General features: G+C 41.1%; 1 protein-coding gene across 9 annotated transcripts in view; it reads left to right on the top strand.

The window, feature by feature from the left end:
• The window catches only part of PLCE1 (phospholipase C epsilon 1), a 783803-nt gene that overhangs the window by 756219 nt on the left and 5758 nt on the right, over window positions 1-21826 (top strand). The gene's annotated exons all lie outside the window — the stretch shown is intronic.

Raw genomic sequence — 21826 nt, 5'->3', positions numbered from 1 at the left:
CCACACGTTCGGGTAATTCTATAGCTGTATTGGTGCACTTACAGTCTAGTTTAGAGCTTTGCACTAACAGATCTGTTTTTAGAACAGGTTTTTGATGAGCACACTTTTTCTCAGTCAAAAGCTGTGCTGACTCACAGAGGTTAATAAAATGCTAGAACAGATTATTCACTAATTGTTGCAAAGAACAGCAGCAGGCTGCTAAAAAACATTTTGGGATAAGGTTAATTTAAAGGAGATTGTTGGAATTTGGACCACATTCCTAGTTACTGCATTGGATTTATCTAAGTATGCCATACCAAATGACTTCTCAGGCTGAAAAATGTGTACATTTTCCTATGAATGCTGGCTAATAAACATTTGCTAAAGGAGTGCTCTTGCTAAACAAAAATATCTATATAATAGATATATAAAAATAATAAATCTTTTTTTACTGTTAGAATCCCTTCCTTTGAGTACATCACAGGAGAATTAATTCTTAGATTCATGGGTTATGCTCCATTTTCAGGAGATTGGACACTGGAAAATAGCAAAGCTTGACATCACCCAGGATAGCCCCTCCCACTCCAGCATTGCCTCAGTTTAGGTAGCAAGCATTATTGGGGAGGGATCTGTATCATGTGATGTACTCCAAGAATGGATTTTTCAGGCAAGTCAACAATTCCATTGTCTTAATCGTACATCATATCTCAGGTTGAGATGTCCAAAAGCAACCCCAGGCTAAATTAGAACAATCCTCTAATCATAAGAAAGGAAAATATGAGAGGCCATCCATACCCCACAGGGCTGCTGTCCACTGAGGCATGAACACCTGGAAAAAATAAGTGACTATATGAGCCAATGACCCCGTATCCATCTTACAGACCTGGGAAACCGAAGTCTGATGTTGAAAACCCACAAAGAATCAACACTTTTGATGGAATGGACTTTCACAGAAAAGGGAAGAACCTGACCTTTTAGGTCATACGCTTGAGAGATGATTTGTCAAATCCAGCTAGCAGTTGTGGATCAAGAGGCAGCCTGTCACCTCCAGGAGCATTTAGGTAACATGAGGTGCCAGATTCACAAATCAAAGCTGTGGCTGTAAAATAGACTCTCACAACCCTAACCACATTCAGGCAGTGTAAACCGATCTTAAGATTTTTTTTTGGAGCCCAACAAAAGGAAGGCAGCATTATGTTCCAGATTTAAATGATACACCAAGTCCACCTTAGGTAAGGAGTTTTTGCTCTCAAAACAACCTTGTCCTTGTGAAGTGCAAGAAAAGGTTCCTTACAGCATAAAGTCACAAGCTCATACACCTTCCAAATCAAGGTCATAGCCATGAGACAACCCAGCATCACCAGGAGAGGGAAAAAAATATCAAAATTAGGTTCAAAACAGCCTCTAAAGGAATGACAACAGAAAAACACCAGAAAAACAATATACATATTATTCCCATCCCCACAAACAGTTTTACAAAATAGACCACCTTTTGGTGAACATTAGTACCTCAGCACTTATTCTTAACTCAATTACTATGCCTTTACCTGGACAGATCATAATTCAGTTATAACAACTCTTTCCTCTTTGGTTCCCCCGATCCAACCTCCATGCTTGGTATATAAAAGATTATTTATAGTTTATTGACAAATCCCAAATATTGATTAAAAATAGAAACAGCCATACAAGATAGTTACATAGTCAGGTTGAAAAAAGACACAAGTCCATCCAGTTCAACCTTAAAAACAAATAAATAAAATAAAAAATAATCGTACAATCCAACTACCCAATTTTATGCCCACAATTGATCCAGAGAAAGACGAAAAAAACCCCAGCAGAGCATGCTCCAATTTGCTACAGCAGGGGAAAAAAATTCCTTCCTGATCCCCCAAGCGGCAATCGGATTTTCCCTGGATCAACTTTAGCTATGTTAGTACCCAGTTATATTATGTACATTCAGGAAAGTATCCAGGCCTTTCTTAAAGCAATCTACTGAGCTGGCCAGAACCACCTCTGGCGGCAGTCTATTCCACATTTTCACAGCTCTAACTGTGATAAGATTACCTTATGAATAACAATACTACTGGTGCAGACCCTCTAATCCACTGGGAAGCTCTCAAACCATATATTAGAGGGGTCTGAATTAGCCAAGCCTCACACCACCGTAAGATAAAATGTCAACTCTCTATAAACAATTAGAAGAGGTTTTCTATAAAGCTTCTGAGAAATTCCAAACAACATGCTCTCCATCAAAAAAGTTAAACTATGACAAAGCACATTTAGAACTAGATCTTTTATTGACAGAATCACCAGAAAATATTCTTTGCAAATCCAAACGTTCCTTTTATATGAAGACAAACAAGCCAGATACATTTTTAGCCTTAGAACTCTGAAAACGTTATCATACCCTGAAACCTATTTGATTAAAACTAACAAAAGACGACTATACCAGCAATCCACTCAAAATGTTAAATGAATTTCGTAGAAAACTTATCACGCTATATAAAAGTACAAAAACATTTGATCATTCTTATTTGACCATGCTGTTATCCTTTTTTTAATCTTCCTTCTCTCTCCCCATCACATTAGGAAACTATAGACAAACCTATCACACTAGCAGAAATTCAAACCACAATAAATACATTGAAACCCCATAAATGCCTTGGTGTAGATGGCTTTTCATCAGCTTATGATAAATGGTTTTCCACAATTTTATCACCACTTATGGTTGAAGCCTTAAACTCTCTGCTTAATGGACAATCCTTTCATACTGAATCTCTCACAGCTTCCATCTCCATGATACCTAAAACCAAATACTGACGGTACCTCATGGTCAAATTACAGACCGATTTCCATTCTTAACCTAGACATAAATATATTGGCCAAAATTCTTGCAACCTGACTTAATCCCATAATAGGTACTTTGATCCACAAGGGCCAAACTGCCTTTATCCCCTCCAGACAAACTGGGGACAATATTCGCCGAGCTACACTTCTGGCGCATACAGACCGATCTCGTCGTATCCCTACCCGTTTCCTCTCATTAGATATATGAAAAGCTTTTGACTCGATATCTTGGCCTTATCTTCATACAATTCTCCAGCATTGGGGATTCAGTACAATTTTTTTTGCGTTGTATTGATACTTTATATCAAAACCTAAAAGCTTATATTGCTTATTCAGGATACCGTTTTTACCCCTTTAATATCAAGAGAGGTATCAGACAGGGATGCCCATCATCCCCTCTCCTCTTTGCCCTAGCAATTGAACCTCTAGCACAACTCATTCAATCTAACCCAAACATCCAAGGACTGGAACTAGGGGGTCATCTACACAAATTATTCCTGTTTGCAGATGATGTCCTGATATTTCTAACTTCGCCCCTGTTATCAGCACCACCTCTCATGGACATTCTTTCCAAATTCAGACAATTATCAAGCCTAACAATATATTTCCACAAATCCACTGCTCTAAACAATTCTTTATCACCTACTCTCCAAACTCAACTTTCATGATTTCTCTCCCATTTGTCTGGTCATATTCCCATATTTCTTATCTAGGCATTAATTTTACAGCAAATTCATCTGACCTCTACACAGTCAACTACCCACCTATGCTTACACAATGTACTAAACTCCTAGTTAATTGGTCTTCTCTACCGCTGGCATGGATGGGTAGAATAACAGTGATCAAAATGTCTATCCTCCCTAAACTTTTATACCTTTTTAGAGTACTACCCATAACAATCCCTTCACATTTTCTAAGTTTTACAATGAAAAACCAACCAATTCATTTTCAGCTCCGTCAAACCTTGTTTACCCAAATTAACCTTATACTCTTCCTGTATTAGAGGGGGTCTTAGCATGCCAGACTTTACCAAATATTATTACGCTGCACAACTAGCCCAATTACACAAATATCACGCTACGAAGGAAACGCCATTATGGGTATCATTGGAGTCAATCGACTGTGATCCTGTTTCTAGTAAAAATTTACTATGGTTAACTCCTACACAGCGGAAAAAGGTCACAAATCCTGTTACCAATCCATTTGGGACAGATTGAAAACCAGATTTGGACTCATATCCAAACATAATCCCCTCCTCTCCTTCTTACGCAACTCTTGCTTCTACCCAGCCAGGTCCTTCCCAAAATCTTTTTCAGCCTGGTAAAATGTAGTTTTGATAAGGGCTCATCTTTTCTTTACCATTTCCAGACTTAACAGATATCTTCAGAATTCTTTCTACTATGTTCAATATAACCCTTATAACTGATCCCTCAGTAGTAATCCTGAACAGAAAACCACAAATCATAACACACCGCCTATTCAAATTACTTATTTTTATAACCACAGCAGCTAAACAAACTGTAGCAAAAGCGTGGAAATCAAACTCTCTCTGCATAAGGTCAGTCAAACAAAGAATCACACAATCTATGATACATGCTAAAACTGAAGCTATACTGCTAGATAACATTGCTAATTTTGAATCCTTATGGAGACCTTGGATTAAACATTTTTTACCTTCTGGTTTGGACTGTTCATGAATTTCTCCTTCAGAATTTATAATATTCGTGTAGACAGAAAAGATATTCTCCTGTGCTCGTGCCGGCGGTTTTAGCACAAAATGGTAGTATTTTCAAATGATATATTATATTATATGAAGAGAACATGCGTGTCCCGCTGCCTGAATTCACTGGGGGAAGTCTGGTAAAGCTGGGTGATAAGGGAGAAAAGAGGCGTGTGACCTAACGCATGAATTGAGTTGATAAATTGTTTATTCTAAACAAATGAATAAATACAATGAAAATGACACTGTGTTCATAAAAACAGGTTACAATATTCTCATTTGATAAAATAATGAAAATTATTAAAAAACCCATGCAAGGGTATAGGCTGAATCAATTCCTGTTTAAATGCAGAGTTGTGTGGGGCGGGGTTTGGCGGCTCAGTGGGACGGCCATGTGACTGACCTAGGAGAATCAGGAAGTGATTCAGGTGATCACTGGAATGCATGCCATCATCCATGTGGGCTTGGCCATGCGTTCCAGCTAGATCAGGAAGTGATTCAGCTGGTCCATGGGAAGCACACCGTCAATCGTGTGGGTTTGACCACTCATTACTTTGACTGCACCCACATCCAAAAGCCAACCTTATTCTCGGTGTCCAGCCTAAGGGCTGGCCCACATGGGCGGTGACCCGCAGGGAGCTAAGTCATCAATAGCTGCATGGAGCCATGCAATGAGGGGAAGGAAGAATGGAAATAAGACTAAGGCTGTAGTATGTAAACAACACAATACATATCAGCCTGATTGTATGTAGTAACTACTGCTGTTTTTTTATTAGCCATGCTAGTCTCATTGTTACCAGTGGCACTGAAGGTGAGAGTGACATATAAAGTATGTTAGACTAAACGGGTACGTAATTGCAGAGGAACAAAGGGATACGGAGATGAATAGTTCACATGGATATATATATACACACAAATATGCTTGTACATACGCAAACATCTATATCTATATATATATATATATATATATATATATATACACACATACATACATGCACACATGAGCCGGGCAGACTGATCTAGGCTTGTGACAGACTGGATGGAGAGACCCGTGGGGAAGACCAGTTTTGCATTATATTACCCCATGGACCTCAAGGTCTTCGTTCATTCCAACTAGAGCCAAAGAACCGAGGGTGAAGATCCAGAAGGTTTCTCTTCTAGCCTCTGGAATCTTCTTCCCACAAAGAATCTTATTCTTCTGAGTCTTTTTTGATGGCTTCTATGTTAAATACTTGTAAACCTGTCGGAAGCCCATTGTGGCAGTCCTTAAAGTGCCGTGGGACTGAATAGATGTGTCTCCTCTTGTTTTTCCAATAGCACTGAAGCACACGAACCGCACAGTAAAGTCACTGAGACTTCTGCCAAACATAAAGCCACCCCTATCTGGGAAGAACACATTATAACACTATTTTATAAACTGATAAATATTTTACAGAAAGAAATGACAATGGTGGGGTATACTACTATTAGCAAACTATATTATAACAGACAGTACCCAGAGGACTGAGACTAACCAAGATATGTACTTGGTTGGGGCGATGATCTCAAAAATACATGGGTAATTAAGATGAGAGAATTTAAGCAGTTGACGTCGAGAATTTAAGCAGTTGACGTCTGCGCGATAGCCGAATGACAGCCACAGCGCGGACCTGAGTTTCCGGGAGGCCGTCATATGATGGCATCCCTTGTGCACAGTCCCTGAGTCACTGAGACTCGGGTGATCACCGATCTGAGTAAGGGGCCGGTCCTGGCTCCTTACCATGTGATCATCTGTCAGCCAATGACAACTGATCACATGATGTAAACAAAAGCTCGGTAATCTGACCGGGTGAGGAGAAAAAAAAGCTGATCACCAGCTTATCTGCAAGAGACATCGGCCCCGAAGAGGCACTTATGCCTCATCTGTGCCCATCGCTACCCCTTGCCAGTGCCCACCAGTATCACCTATCAACGCTCATGAGTGCCACCTATCAATTCCCACAAGTGCCACCTATCAATGCTGCCTATCAGTGTAATCGATCAGTGCCCATTAATGCCACCTATCGGTGCCCATCAGTGCCGCCTCATCAGCGTACATCAATGAAGGAGGAAAATTACATGTTTTAAAATTTTATAACAAAATATAAAAACCGCAGAGGTGATCAAATACCACCAAAAGAAAGCTCTATTTGTGGGGAAAAAATTTGGGTACAGTTTAGCATGACCGCGCAATTGTCATTCAAAGTGCTGAACGCTGAAAATTGGCAAGTGGTTAATAAAACACTACTTAAATGAATTATCACCCAAAGAGAAAGAAATCTAAACAAGCTTCGATGACTGGGACAAGAAAATAAACAATCAAATGGTTAGCTTTGAAACTAATCTCATCAGCAAAAAATCTGGCAAATATGAAAGAGACAGACTAGACTATTAACATGGGCGTGAGTTTGAATGGAAAAGGAAAACTAATACCACTCACACACATATGCATAACTCAATAGAAGGTCTGAAAACAATTACCAACAGGGCAACCCTAGGAACCCTGCCAATCACTCCCAGGAGGGATGGGGGAGGAAAAGTCTTCCCACGGAGAGAGGCAGAGGGAGACCTACCCTCACCCTAATACCAAAACTAATTGGGTAAAAAAATCCAACAGAGAAACTGGTCCGACTTTGCCCACAGGAGCCAAGGAACAACAACGTAAAGAGCAAACGAATAATCATGCGTTCAACTAAAGAAATGAATGATAAAAAAAAGTCGGGCCCTACCGTTAGACACCACCACTCCCTACAGTGCCATCGGCCAGAAGGCAGTTGACAAACCAACAAGGATAAATCCATTGGAAAATGTGTTTCCCTTCACTTTTTTAGAGGAAGAAGCTGTAGGAAATTGGAGTCCCATGGCTCAACATCTGGACCCACCACTGAAGATGGTAAGAAAAAGAGAAGATGGAGAAGAGGAGGCCGATGGGAAGGAAAGAACACCAAAAAGAGGGAAAAGATAATCTCTACTCATACTACGATCAAAATGTATAACCTATCCAGGTCAGTGTTTGATGATACAGAGCTGAATGTACTGTGAAGGGCCTCAATTTTGCCCCCAAAAACCCTCCAAATCTCTCTGAGATTTTCGTAGATCTTAACAAATATGTGAGGAATCTCAACCTCAAATGATATTTTGCTCTTCCAAAATTACCCCATAAAACGGCCCCACTTCCCACAAGTACCTCATTGGACAGCAATCTACAAGATGCCGACACCGCGCTCCTAGATTTGGAGAGCCTGTACGTAGAGGGGGCCTGCGAGGATCTCACAATGGAACCAGAACTTATGGATCTCATGGAAAAACAGATCATACACGTGGACTTTAAACCTAAGTCTTCCTTTCATCCCCACTGGGCAAAAGGAAAATTAATGAAGTGATGATGGATGAGATAAAAAAAGATTTGCCAAAAAGGCGACTCTAGCAGCAAACTTGAACACACTCCGAGCAATGACTGGGAGGTACCAAAGGAAATTATCAAGAGATTCCAAGATAGAGAAGACATCCTTATCAGGCAGGCTGACAGAGGAGGTTTAGTCATTCAAGATAAAGATGACTATATGACGGAGGCATGGAGACTCCTAGGCGAAAAGGACACTTTCAACTGATCCACTTTGAGGCTATGCAGTTACACTTGAACAACTTCTCAATTGAGCAAGAGAAAATGGGGTTATCACTAAAAGTGAATACTTATTTCTAAATAAACCACATCCACTAACACCCCACTTCTTCGACATCCCTAAGATCCACAAGGATTTGTCAAAGCCACCCGTTAGACCCATTATTGCTGGGATAGACAGCCTAACAAGCAATATGGGTTGTTATATTAATCACTTCCTACAAGATCTGGTTATACAACTCCCTTCCTATGTCAAAGACTCGGGACACATGCTTGAGATCCTTTCAACCTTCTACTAGCACCCTCAGTATAAGTGGCTGTCGCTTGATGTATCATCACTTTACACCTCTATCCAACATAAATATTGTATTAAGGCGGTTGAATACTATCTATCCAAAGTAATCTACATCCTCTATAAACTAAGTTCCTCGTTGACTCTATTGAGTTTTGTCTGACCCATAACTATTTGTCCTATGTGGGAGAATTCTATAGACAAACTAGAGGGACAGCCGTGGGAGCCAGATTTGCTCCAAGCTATGCAAACTTGTTCATGGGTCTTTGGGAGGACAGTTCCATCTGGGCTAAAAATCCCTTTAAGGCACAGCTTGCTCTTTATGCAATATATATATATATATATAGACAATATCTTGATCATTTGGAATGGATCAGAAACAGAGCTGAATAATTTTCTTGAATATTGCAATTTCAACCCCTTTGGTATATCATTTAGCCACGTTGTTGACCAATCATCACTTGTGTTTCTAGATCTTGAACTGCAGCTGGATAAGGAAGGCAACATCTTTTCCAAAACCCAGTTCAAACTTTCCTACCTTCACGCTAAAAGCCACCATCACACAAAATGGATTCATAACATCCCATACGGGCAATTCTGTAGACTAAAGAGAACATGCACCAGAAATAGTGAATACGAGAAGAAAGGGTCTGTTTTTAAAAAGAACATTCTTTGAAAAGGGATACAAGGAAGACCACGATGAACAAGCTTAGTCCAAATACTTGATACAGTACACTGCAGGCTTCTCAGATAACATGTTGAAAGATGCCACTACAATGCAAAAGAATAAAGGGGCCTGCAAGAAACAAGACTCCTCTGACGTTATTACATTCAGTACTCAATTTAGCACTAAAGCTTTTGACATTCAAAGAGCAATTCAACATAATTGGAGCATTTTGAAAGAAGACCCTATCTAAGCCCTTTAACGTTTTGCTCCACCGTTTGGTAGAGCACATTTTGAGTCACGCTAACTCATTAAAAAATTTGGACTTTAAAGGGTTAAAGCAAATCTTGCCCCCTAGACCTGAAGTTGTGTTCCGCAAACCTAGAGACCTCATAAGTTTTATTGCACCGAGCAGAATATATGTGAAGTGCCTGGACATCAATATTTGATAAAAAAAGGCAACTATAAATGTGGAGACAAGAACTGTGGGGCATGTGCATTCATGTCACACCGTAAAAATGAGGTTATGGGGTCTGATGGCCATAGCCACAGAAATTGTCAATTCATCAATGTGGTACCTCTTGGTTTATGGCATCATTTGACCCTACAGCCTCCTTTATGTGGGATGCACTACACGCCCACTAAGAGTAAGCTTTAGTGAACATAAATGCAATATCATCAATGACAGTGTGAACGCTTCCAACATGAAAAACAAGAGGAGACACAACTATTCAGGCTCACGGCATTTTTAAGGACTGCCACAATGGGCTTCCAACAGGTTTGCAAGTATTTGGCATAGAAGCCATCAAAAAAGACTCAGATGCAGGAAGAAGATCTCAGAGGCTCCTTGGCTCCTGTTGGAATGAACGAAGACCTTGAGGTCCATGGGGTAGTATAATGCAAAACTGGTCCTCCCCACGTGTCTCTCCATCCAGTCTGTCACAAGCCTAAATCAGTCTGCCCCACGCTTGTGTGTGTGTGTGTGTGTATATATATATATATATATATATATATATATATATATATATATATATATATATATAGATGTTTTTGTATGTACATGCATATTGTTGTGTGTATATATCCATGTGAACTATTCATCTCCCTATCCCTTTGTTCCTCTGCAATTACGTGCCTGTTTAGTCTAACATACTCCATATGTCACTTTCACCTGCAGTGCCATTGTTACCAATGAGACTAGCATGGCTAATGACATTCCAGCAGTAGTCACTACATACAATCAAGCTGATATGTATTGTGTTTACACACTACAGCCTTAGTCTTATTTCCATTCTTCCTTCCCCTCACTGCACGGGTTCATACAGCTATTGATGACTTAGCTCCCTGCAGGTCACCGCCCATGTGGGCCGGCCCTTAGGCTGGACACCGAGGATAAGGTTGGCTATTGGATGTGAGTGCGGTCACAGGAACGAGTGGCCACACCCACACGAATGATGTTGTGCTTCCCATGGACCAGCTGAATTACTTCCTAATCTAGCTGAAACGCATGACCACGCCCACGCCCACATGCATGATGGTGTGCATTCCAGTGATCATCTGAATCACTTAATGATTCTTCTAGGTCAGTCACATGGCCGCTCAATGGAGTCGCCCACCCCTGCCCCACACAACTCTGCATTTAAACAGAAAATTTCTGTAAGGGTCCATCTGGCCATGTGAAATTTCACTATCTGGGTTCTCCACAATCATCTCTGATATACAAGTCCCTATGTATGTGATTTTCACCATCTAATTGATGTTTGTACTAACATCTATTCAAGATGTTTTGGAATACACATTTAGTTGCTTTTTAGCGAATTACACTCATTACGAGGCTTGGAATTTATTGCTCCTCACTAGTTCCTTTGTTCCAGGCCATGATGTGTTGCGCGCCTCCACATGTCTGACATCACCACGTTACACTGGCTGAGCAAGAGATTTGAGCCGTATGGCATATTCCCTTGCTGGCCCATCTCGTGTGCTGTGCGTGTGATGTTGCGGTTTTCTGTTTGGCCCACCCAGCATGAATTGGCTGTTCAGACTGAGGCCTGGCTATGGTGACGCATCTTTGCACTGCCATTTACCACATCTATTTGCCTTACATGGAGTTATGTTGCGACGTCACGTTGCATTATGTTGTGATGTTTGAAACACACATTTGACACCGGAAGTTATATCCCACGATGGCCACACAGGTTCACAATTTAGTAATTATTATCTGTTTATATAAGCTCAGTGGTGTTTGGCATGCATACACCCCAGTTGGGGACGAAACATGTAGGGTTATTATGCTGGCCCAAGCCACCTTTTACTGCACATTTTATTTGTTCAATTGAACTATTTTATACAATATTAGTTTATTTTGATGTTGGATGTTTTACTATAATAAATTCCATCATTTGGATGTACGTTATGTGGGGGTTTTGCTCCTTCCTATATCCTGAAACTATTTCCACTATTTGGAGGAATATAGTCGGTGAGTTGTGCCTTCAATCTCTTATTGGTCAGCACATGAGAGAATGGAGTACTTTGCATCTGGAGCTCTATCCATTTTTATGGTGATTGGCGTTTTAGATTTCCCATTGGCCAACAGAGGAGAAGGCTGAACACTTCGCTCTTGGAGCCCCATTCCACGTTTCCGGTTTATGCCTGATTGATTCACCGCCGTACGGCGAGGGGGTTCACCATTTTGGGTATGAATACCCCATCCCCTCCCATCCCCAGAAGGTGGAGGCACTACCCCAGGTATAGCTACAATTTCCAATCACGTTTATTTGAGAGACTGTCAGATATTCACTTGATACAAAAAGTGTAAGGCTGACTGCAAGTCAGCCTGTATTTGTAGGAGTCAGGCTGCATAAAGCCTGCCCTCCTTTGCCTCCTCCCCTCGTGGTCGTAGGCTCTCATGTCAGTGTCATTTGTGGGTGACTCACTTCCGGGTCTCCGATCGGTCCAGGAGGACGCTCGGCGGCTTCACTTTCCCTGCTCATGGCAGCGTTACCTTGAGGGAAGGGTCTCATGCGCTGCGGGCGCTGGTCTGGTACTGTTGCCCCTGGTTGGTCTGGTCTGCCACTGGATGGTCTGGTATAGTTGGCAGCAGGGCTAGCTCGGGGGTCAGTCTATGTTCTGGGGTTGCAGGTTGGGGGGTATGTGTTTAGGGGGCCTTCAGGGGATGTCAGCAGGGGGTCCTGTGACACGATAGTCCCGCCTGACTGATGCTTGCACCCCAAGTACCATGTGTAGCATGAGAATTATAGTTCAAATAATCTTTCTTTTCTTACATCAAGGGGCACAGAGCCATAGTAATAACTATGTGGTTATATCGGCATATCAGGTGCTGGACACTGGCACGCCCCTTTAGGCGTGAACTTCCCCCATATAACCCCTCCCATTGCTGGGAGTCCTCAGTTTTTTGGCCAGTGTCTTAGGTGTTGGGCACGTGTAAGGATGTGTGTACTGAGCTCCACGGGCAGTAATTCTTTTATGAGAGCAAGCCATCCTGACCGGATCCATTCTGATTTTTCCGTAATGGACTAAATGAATGGTACCCGGGCCTCGTCATCCAAAGACACAAGGTTTTGCTTGCGAATGCTTTTATAGCTGGGCCCTGGGATCCAGGACTTTTTGGTAGTAAGGCCAGTAAAAGTTTACTGGCAGGGTCTTGTCACAGGTCCAGGATTGCGGGATTACCTGAGTGTACCCCTGTTCCTGAAGGTTTCCTTTCAAGGTCTCCGAGCCTACCGTGAAGGGCGAAAATTGGTCTTGTCGGCTTTGTTAAATCAGCTGTTTGAACCTTACGAGAAATTCTCTTGGTTCTTTGACAAGAAAGGTAATCTTTTTTTGCTTGCCATTTCTTCTGCTAGAAGAGTATTGGAACTGTCTTGTAAGAGCCATATTTCATCATGCATAAGGACGAGGTGGTTTGATGTCCTCATCCTGAAATCTTACCAAAAGTGGTAACAGGTTTTCATTTAAACAAAGATATTATTCTTCCTTCTTTCTCCCCAGAAGCCTTAATCTGGGGAAGAGAAAGCACTATATTCTCTTGATGTAGTAAGAGCGACCAGAAACTATTTAAGGGTGACTGCTTAGGTTTGCAAAACACAGGTTTTGTTTGTACTGCCAGAGGGTCCAAGATATGGACAGGCAGTGTCAAGATCCACTATTTTCCAAATGGATTTGTCAAGTGATTGATCAAGCTTCAGCTTACAGAAGAAAATTCTTCCTTCTTATATTAAGAGCACATTCATCCAGGACGATTAGTGCCTCTTGGGTGGTGCATCATCAGGCCTCTATGGCTCAGATCTGTAAGACCGCAACATTGGTCTTTGGTTCAGACGTTTATCCGATTTTTTTCAAATCAATATTAAAGGTCAGGAGGAGATTGCCTTTGGGCACAGCATACACTGCAGGCTGAAGTATGAGTCCTCTGGCCTCCTGTTTCCTTGATTCTGTCTCCCCCCCTTCAGTTGCCATTGCTATGGAACATCCCACATAGTTACTACTATGGCTCTGTTATAAGAAAAGAAAATAGGATTTTTAAAATAGCTTACCTGTTTTAAAAATCCTTTTCTTTGATGTACATCAGGGGACACAGAGGCCACTCCCTTCTTCTTCTTATACACTTTGATTGCTTGGCTACCAAACTGAGGACTCCCAGTAATGGGAGGAGTTATGTGGGGGTTATATGCCGATATAACCACATAGTTATTACTATGGCTCTGTGTCCCCTGATGTACATCAAAGAAAAGGATTTTACAGGTAAACTGTTTTAAAAATCCTATTTTTTGCAGCATTTTCTAAAAAACATTCCTGTACATCTCACATTGGCCTCTTTTATTGACAGCTGCTTCTAGCCATTTTCCATTTAATGCAGTGAATACAGGTTACACTTCCATACATCGCTTATGTATCAAACAGAAGTAAGGTGTGTGTCTCTGAGGTGGGTGCAGCCTCTTTGGTTGTTTTTCAGGGTTATTTTACATGCTCATGCAATTTACGGTTTCTTACGCAATTTACGTTTCTCATGCAGTTTACGTTTCTCACGCAATTTACGGTTTCTCATGCAATTTATGGTTCTCATGCAATTTACGTTTCTCATGCAGTTTACGTTTCTCGCACAATTTACGGTTTCTCATGCAATTTATGATTCTCATGCAATTTTTTTGCCTATCATGCCAATTCATGTTTTTCCCATGTTCCTCACGTTTCTTACGTTTCCCATGTTTTCTTACTTTTCCCATGTTTTCTTACGTTTCCCATGTTTTCTTACGTTTCCCATGTTTCTTACGTTTCCCATGTTTCTTACTTTTCTCACGTTTCCCATGTTTCTTACTTTTCTCACGTTTCCCATGTTTCTTACTTTTCTCACGTTTCCCATGTTTCTTACGTATTCTTATGTTTCCCATGTTTCTTATGTAGTCTCATGTTTCCCATGTATTCTCATGTTTCTTAAGTTTTCCATGTTTCTTGCGTATTCTCACTTTTCCCATGTTTCTTGCGTATTCTCACGTTTCCCATGCTTCTTACGGTTCCAATGTGTCTTACGGTTCCGTCTTTTCTTAAGTTTCTTATGTTTCACGTCATATGCCTTTTCATGTCATTGCCTTTTGTTCGCTGCATTTCCATTGGCTAGTGCTTACATCCAGGATCTATCACATCTACAGATGCATACAGGCTGAGGTTTCGTTTTTAATTGATTGTCGTCCCATAATCTTCTCGACTGTAGTCTATACGTCATACATGCACGTTCACCATTACACCTTTACTACTACCCACCACAGTCTGTGGGTAACTTAGCCCTGAGTGTTCGTTTTTAATTTACTGTCTTGGCGCTGCAGGTTGCTTGGGTTCGCCTCTGCATACAATAGGGTGGTGTTGTCATTAGGTTCACATTCATGTGCTGTTGGTCTTGTCATTTCTGCAACCACATCCTTGTACTTGTCAAGTACCAGAGGTATTGTTATGTCATGGGCTGGTTGTCTGTTAGGTTCTCTGGTCGTTTTCACACAGCTGGGTTGTCTATGTTCTTCCACTGCAGGTTTCCCTGCCAGGCCAGTATCAGAAGGCCCAGGTCTCGGACGCAGATGCCGGCAGCACGCGTTCTCTTCAGTTTCCAGTTTTTGTGATGGATTGGGTTTCCATTTGGCTGACGCAGCAGCCTTTATTATTAAGTTTTTATTTTGAATGCCAGGAAGGCTCGTGACGCTGCTTGGCATGTTTTCCAGGCTTTCCGGTCAAGGTTTCCTAATCCTGATGGTTAACAACTCGTTTCAGCCCACAGCACTTTCAGGGCGTATTGGGCTGAGTCTCAGCATTTCATGTTGTTGGAAGACCCCTTCAGGTTTTTCTTATTTTCTGCCCACTCTATTTAAGCCACCCTCAGGGATCCAGAAGAGTAGCCCTCCTGCTGTGCTCATCAGACTTTCCATTGTGGGTCATTTTTTTTCGTAACATATCTGAGATGTTCTAAAGATCTCCTTTTGCGTTGATAACCAGCTTGGTGCTGAAGGCAGCGCTATAGCTGGCCTTTTGTGGTTTCTGAGGCCAGGGGACTTGCGCTTCTGGCCCAGGGTCTTGCTTACTTTTGGCCAATTAACTGGTTTGGCACCCGGGTTTTTCTGTTTACAACTGCATGCTCGCAAGACGCAGCATTCGGGAGGCAGCACTGTCAATCAGGTTCTTGGAGCCTGGCAAGGCGTGGTGCCCGATGTTGGTTTAAAGCAGCTTGTCAGTGCTACATCTGTCAAACCCAGGGATGGTCCTCGGTTTATCTTTTCCTAGCGCTCCCCTCTCCGCAGCTCAATGCATACTTCATTGACACCCTCTTTTTTTTTTGGCCAATCAGGGTCTGGACCCTAAAGCATACTTTAGCTATTCATTCAGGATAGGAGTAGCTTCTGTGCCTTTGCGCCAAGGGGCCCCGGCCTTTATTATTTGTTTTTTGGGTAGGTGGAAGTTGTCTTTTTTTCTCTGGGTGGAAGTCGTCTTTTTTTTTCTCTGGGTATGTCCCAGAGCCACTTTTCGAGATACCACAAGCAGTTGTCAATTTTGGCAGGTTATACGTTAATTCAGTGTGTATTAAATCTGGTTGTTATGCTTTCATCCTGTGTTTATTTTTGCCACCTTTTAGGCATACTGACCACGTGACCTTGGCACACTTCAGGGCTATGTTCTTTGTTCCTTTCTTATACTATCCACAGATTGGCGATGCGGAGTACAAATGCAAGGCTGGCCGCAGGTCAGCCTGTTTTTGTAGGAGGAGTCAGGCTGCATAAAGCCTGCCCTCCTTTGCCTCCTCCCTCCGTGTTCATAGGCTCTTGTGTACCACCCACCCACCCATTCCCTTTTCTTTCATTTCATTTTATACTTGGGCATATGCCCCCTTTTAGGCATACTGACCACGTGAACCCGACACACTTCAGGTCTATGTTCTTTGTTGCTGTTTGTTCCTTTCCTATACTATCCACAGATTGACTCTGAGTACAAATAACATCTTTTCATACCACTCTGCATGTTTGCTGTGATGTTATAATCACGTGGATTTTTATTGTTCCAGCTATATACTGTATGTATAATGTATAGATATTTTTGACCTTTCATCTTCAGTGGCACATCCTTAATTGCAATAACAATTGTATTTATCATTTTACATCACGTTTATATGGTCACATAGAGATTTGTTTTACCACTACCGTTATATCACATTGTGCTTATAATGATTATCTGTACACAGTAGGATCCAATTCGATTTATCCCTTTCACACCACTAATTATTTGATCTGCCCGTCTCATCTGGAAACAGGCAGACACTATTCAATCAGTACTTCATGTCACTACTTCACAATTGGCACCATTCAGTAAGTCCACCTTGCACTGTCTGCTATAATATCATCTGTACTACTAAACTATACTCGCACTCTTTCACTTTGCATGAGCCTGCTTATACAGCTACACGGGTTCAATTCACTTTGCACATCGATGCGAATGTATATACAAATAAATATATATATATATATATATATATATATATATATATATATATATATATATATATATATATATATATATATATGCATGCATATATCTGTGTGTTTATGTATTGTTATGACTTCTATCACTGTCGATACTGAGAAACACATGAGCGTCATATCTCAGTATTGCTGTACCTCTGTATTTTAGTCTTTCTGTACTTTTTCTATTCTTACATACATACGCTCGTACATCTTCTATGCATATTTCTCTATATCTATTACAAGTGCATTTTAATTGACTCACTCCAGTAAGAAGTTCTGCAGCTTCCTTGCTTTAGTGTTTTATTCTCATGCTTCATGTCTGTAACAATGCATAACACTATTACTTTTATGTACGTACCCCACAGAGCTATGTGGGCGCTTCTCCAAATACACAAATGAGTGCCCATTTTTTATACAGTGCCTTGCGAAAGTATTCGGCCCCCTTGAACTTTTCAACCTTTTGCCACATTCCAGGCTTCAAACATAAAGATATAACATTTTTATTTTTTGTGAAGAATCACCAACAAGTGGGACACAATTGTGAAGTGGAACGAAATCTATTGGATTTTTGAAACTTTTTTAACTAATAAAAAAACGAAAAGTGGGGCGTGCAAAATTATTCGGCCCCTTGCGTTAATATTTTGTAGAGCCACCTTTTGCTGCGATTACAGCTGCAAGTCGCTTGGGGTACGTCTCTATCAGTTTTGCACATCGAGAGACTGAAATTCTTGCCCATTCTTCCTTGCAAAACAGCTCGAGCTCAGTGAGGTTGGATGGAGAGCGTTTGTGAACAGCAGTTTTCAGCTCTTTCCACAGATTCTCCATTGGATTCAGGTCTGGACTTTGACTTGGCCATTCTAACACCTGGATACGTTTATTTGTGAACCATTCCTTTGTAGATTTTGCTGTATGTTTGGGATCATTGTCTTGTTGGAAGATAAATCTCCGTCCCAGTTTCAGGTCTTTTGCAGACTCCAACAGGTTTTCATCCAGAATGGTCCTGTATTTGGCTGCATCCATCTTCCCCTCAATTTTAACCATCTTCCCTGTCCCTGCTGAAGAAAAGCAGGCCCAAACCATGATGCTGCCACCACCATATTTGACAGTGGGGATGGTGTGTTGAGGGTGATGAGCTGTGTTGCTTTTACGCCAAACATATCGTTTTGCATTGTGGGCAAAAAGTTCGATTTTGTTTTCATCTGACTAGAGCACCTTCTTCCACATGTTTGGTGTGTCTCCCAGGTGGCTTGTGGCAAACTTTAGACGAGACTTTTTATGGATATCTTTGAGAAATGGCTTTCTTCTTGCCACTCTTCCATAAAGGCCAGATTTGTGCAGTGTACGACTGATTGTTGTCCTATGGACAGACTCTCCCACCTCAGCTGTAGTTCTCTGCAGTTCATGCAGAGTGATCATGGGCCTCTTGGCTGCATCTCTGATCAGTCTTCTCCTTGTCTGAGCTGAAAGTTTAGAGGGACAGCCAGGTCTTAGTAGATTTGCAGTGGTCTGATACTCCTTCCATTTCAAAATTATCGCTTGCACAGTGCTCCTTGGGATGTTTAAAGCTTGGGAAATCTTTTTGTATCCAAATCCGGCTTTAAACTTCTCCACAACAGTATTACGGACCTGCCTGGTGTGTTCCTTGGTCTTCATGATGCTCTCTGCTTTTTCAACAGAACCCTGAGACTATCACAGAGCAAGTGCATTTATACAGAGACTTGATTACACACAGGTGGATTCTATTTATCACCATCAGTCATTTAGGACAACATTGGATCATTCAGAGATCCTCGCTGAACTTCTGGAGTGAGTTTGCTGCACTGAAATTAAAGGGGCCGAATAATTTTGCACGCACCACTTTTCAGTTTTTTATTTGCTAAAAAAGTTTAAAATATCCAATAGATTTCGTCCCACTTCACAATTGTGTCCCACTTGTTGGTGATTCTTCACAAAAAATTAAAATTTTATATCTTTATGTTTGAAGCCTGAAATGTGGCAAAAGGTTGAAAAGTTCAAGGGGGCCGAATACTTTCGCAAGGCACTGTATATGTTGCATTGTATATGCTTTCAATGTATGCAGATGTGCATGTCTGATATATAAAAGTGTGTGTATATATACACAAATTTAATTACTTTTTACTCTGTGCAATAACATTAACCGTTTTTATATACACTTTTTTTTATCAAGGTTCAACCATGTATATACACATACATCTATATATATATATATATATATATATATATATATATGTGTGTATTAGAGGGTCAGCCTGGGGCAGGGTTAAGAAGGGGTTAATAGAAGAAGGCAGGTACGTCCCCTTCAGACCTGCTTATTATCAGGTGTGCTGAAAGTGTCAGTGTGGAGCTGTTTGAGTAGGAGGGAGAGACACAGCAGCACGCTGTGTGGAAATGTCCATTGCTGGATTGTGTACCTGCTGGGTGAGCTTAACCACAAAGACTGTAGCTCTGTTTGGAGCCATGAACTGTTACCTCTAAGCCTGTGCGCTGCTGAACTGTACCTGTGTGCACATCCATGTGATAAGACAAGTCTTATGTTTTTTTGCTGAATAAAGCCACTTTTATTTTACTGGATTGCCTCTGAGCCAGCTCTTCACCCCTTTGGTCCCCTACACTAATATATATATATATATTTTTTTTTTATACCATCTGCAACTCTTATTTCATCTCTATATGTACATGTGTTATATATATATATATATATTTGTAGTCCGAGTCTGGATACCGGATTGAACATGACCCCCCACCCCTAGCGACCTGAGGTGTGCCATGATCGCCCGTGAGAGTATGCCTAAAGAGAGAGAAAAAAAAAAGGGCATACCCTGAGTGAAAAATGAATGAAAAAAGGGTAACGGGTGGGAGGGAACCTGGAAATGAAGCAGAGGAGGAGGAGGTGGTGGAGATTATGAAGCCCCCCACACTCCTCCTACAAATGCAGGCTAGCCAATAGCCAGCCTTCTAACATATACATATATATGGTATTGTTTTACATAGAGCAGGGGTCTCAAACTGGCGGCCCTCTAGCTGTTGCAAAACTACAAGTCCCATCATGCCTCTGCCTGTGGGAGTCATGCTTGTAACTGTCAGCCTTGCAATGCCTCATGGGACTTGTAGTTTCACAACAGCTGGAGGGCCACCAGTTTGAGACCCCTGACATAGAGCATTGTGCTGTGGATGGGAACACCACTAGAACAGAGGAGAATCCACCGTCTGTCATGTGACATATCTCCCACACAGTCATCGCTCTCTATATAAACCCACCACATGATGCAGACCATTTTCTGTCTTCGAAGGCTCTGATGAAGAGGAATCCCCTCAAAACGCATTAGCCATTGATTCAGCCTATACCCTTGCATGGGTTTATTTAATAATTTCCACCATTTTATCAAATGAGAATTATTGTATGTTTTTATGAACACGTAGTAATTTTTTTTTTTTATTATTCACTCATTTAGAATAAACTTAATTTATCAACTTGATTCATGCGCTAGGTCACGCGCCTCACTTCTCCCTTTTTACTCAGCTTATAATATTCACCCCGCTACTACGATTACGTTCACCTGACTCTCTAACCATTGGTGCCCCTGGACATTTCCTTCTCTCTCCCTTTTGTGCCCTATTCCCTCCACTAGGTTTATTCTTGTTAATTGTCTAATATACCAACTGTACTAGAAGAAAATTTGAATAGATGGTATTTTTTTTTACCTAGATAAAGCCAAAAGAAGGAACCTGGTTTAGCCCAATTTATTCCCCCTGCTATTCTACAACACATTAACTTTATATTTCTGTCCAGTTCAGGGGTTAAAATTGATGCCACAGAGTATATATCCTGGAATGAAGCCTTCTTTTTTTTTTTTTCACCAACAAAGTCTGCAAGCCCCAGTTCTTCAGCTTCAACAGTGAGAGGTTGTGTTCACCAGTGACCTTACAGATTCCATATGGAAATTTTTGAACTTGTTCAAGCGCTTCACATTCACAATGGGCCATACATCGCCATTGTGAATCACAATTTATTTTTTTTTGCTTAGAATAAAGATCATGATTCTTGTGGTGTAACATCATCATTTACATTATATAAAAAAAAAGGGCTAAACTTTACTGTAGTTTTTTTTTTATTCATTCAAGTGTATTTTTTTTCCCCCCCAAAAAAAATTGTGTGTTGAAAGACTGCTGTGCAAATACAGTGTGACAAAATATTGTAGAAATCGCCATTTTATTCTCTAGGGTCTGGGTCTCTGCTAAAAAAATATATATATATATATATATATATATATATGTTTGTGGGTTCCAAGTAATTTTCTAGTAAAAAAAAAAATACTGAATTTAGCTTTGTAAGAAAAGTGTGTCAGAAAAAGGCTAATGTCACGTACACACGAACAGAAATTCGGCCCGCAAAAGACCTGTGAGAGTTTTTAGTCTGGAAATGTGACCGTGTGTATGCTCCATTGGACTTTTGCTGGCTGAATTCCAGCCAGCAAAAGATTGAGAGCATGCTCTCAATTTTTCAGTCAGGAAGTGTTCCTATCTGAAAATGCGACTCTGTGGCAATTTCGACGTGCAAAATTCCTACGCATCCTCAGAAACAATTTGACACATGCTCGGGAGCATTGAACTCCATTTTCTTAGTGCTTCATAGTGTTTTACGTCACCG

Source organism: Lithobates pipiens, unplaced genomic scaffold, assembly GCF_037356315.1.
Source record: "Lithobates pipiens isolate NorthernLeopardFrog02 unplaced genomic scaffold, aLitPip1_a1.2 Scaffold_25, whole genome shotgun sequence".
NCBI classification, from domain to species: domain Eukaryota; kingdom Metazoa; phylum Chordata; class Amphibia; order Anura; family Ranidae; genus Lithobates; species Lithobates pipiens.
This window is presented reverse-complemented; position numbering and strand designations above follow the sequence as displayed.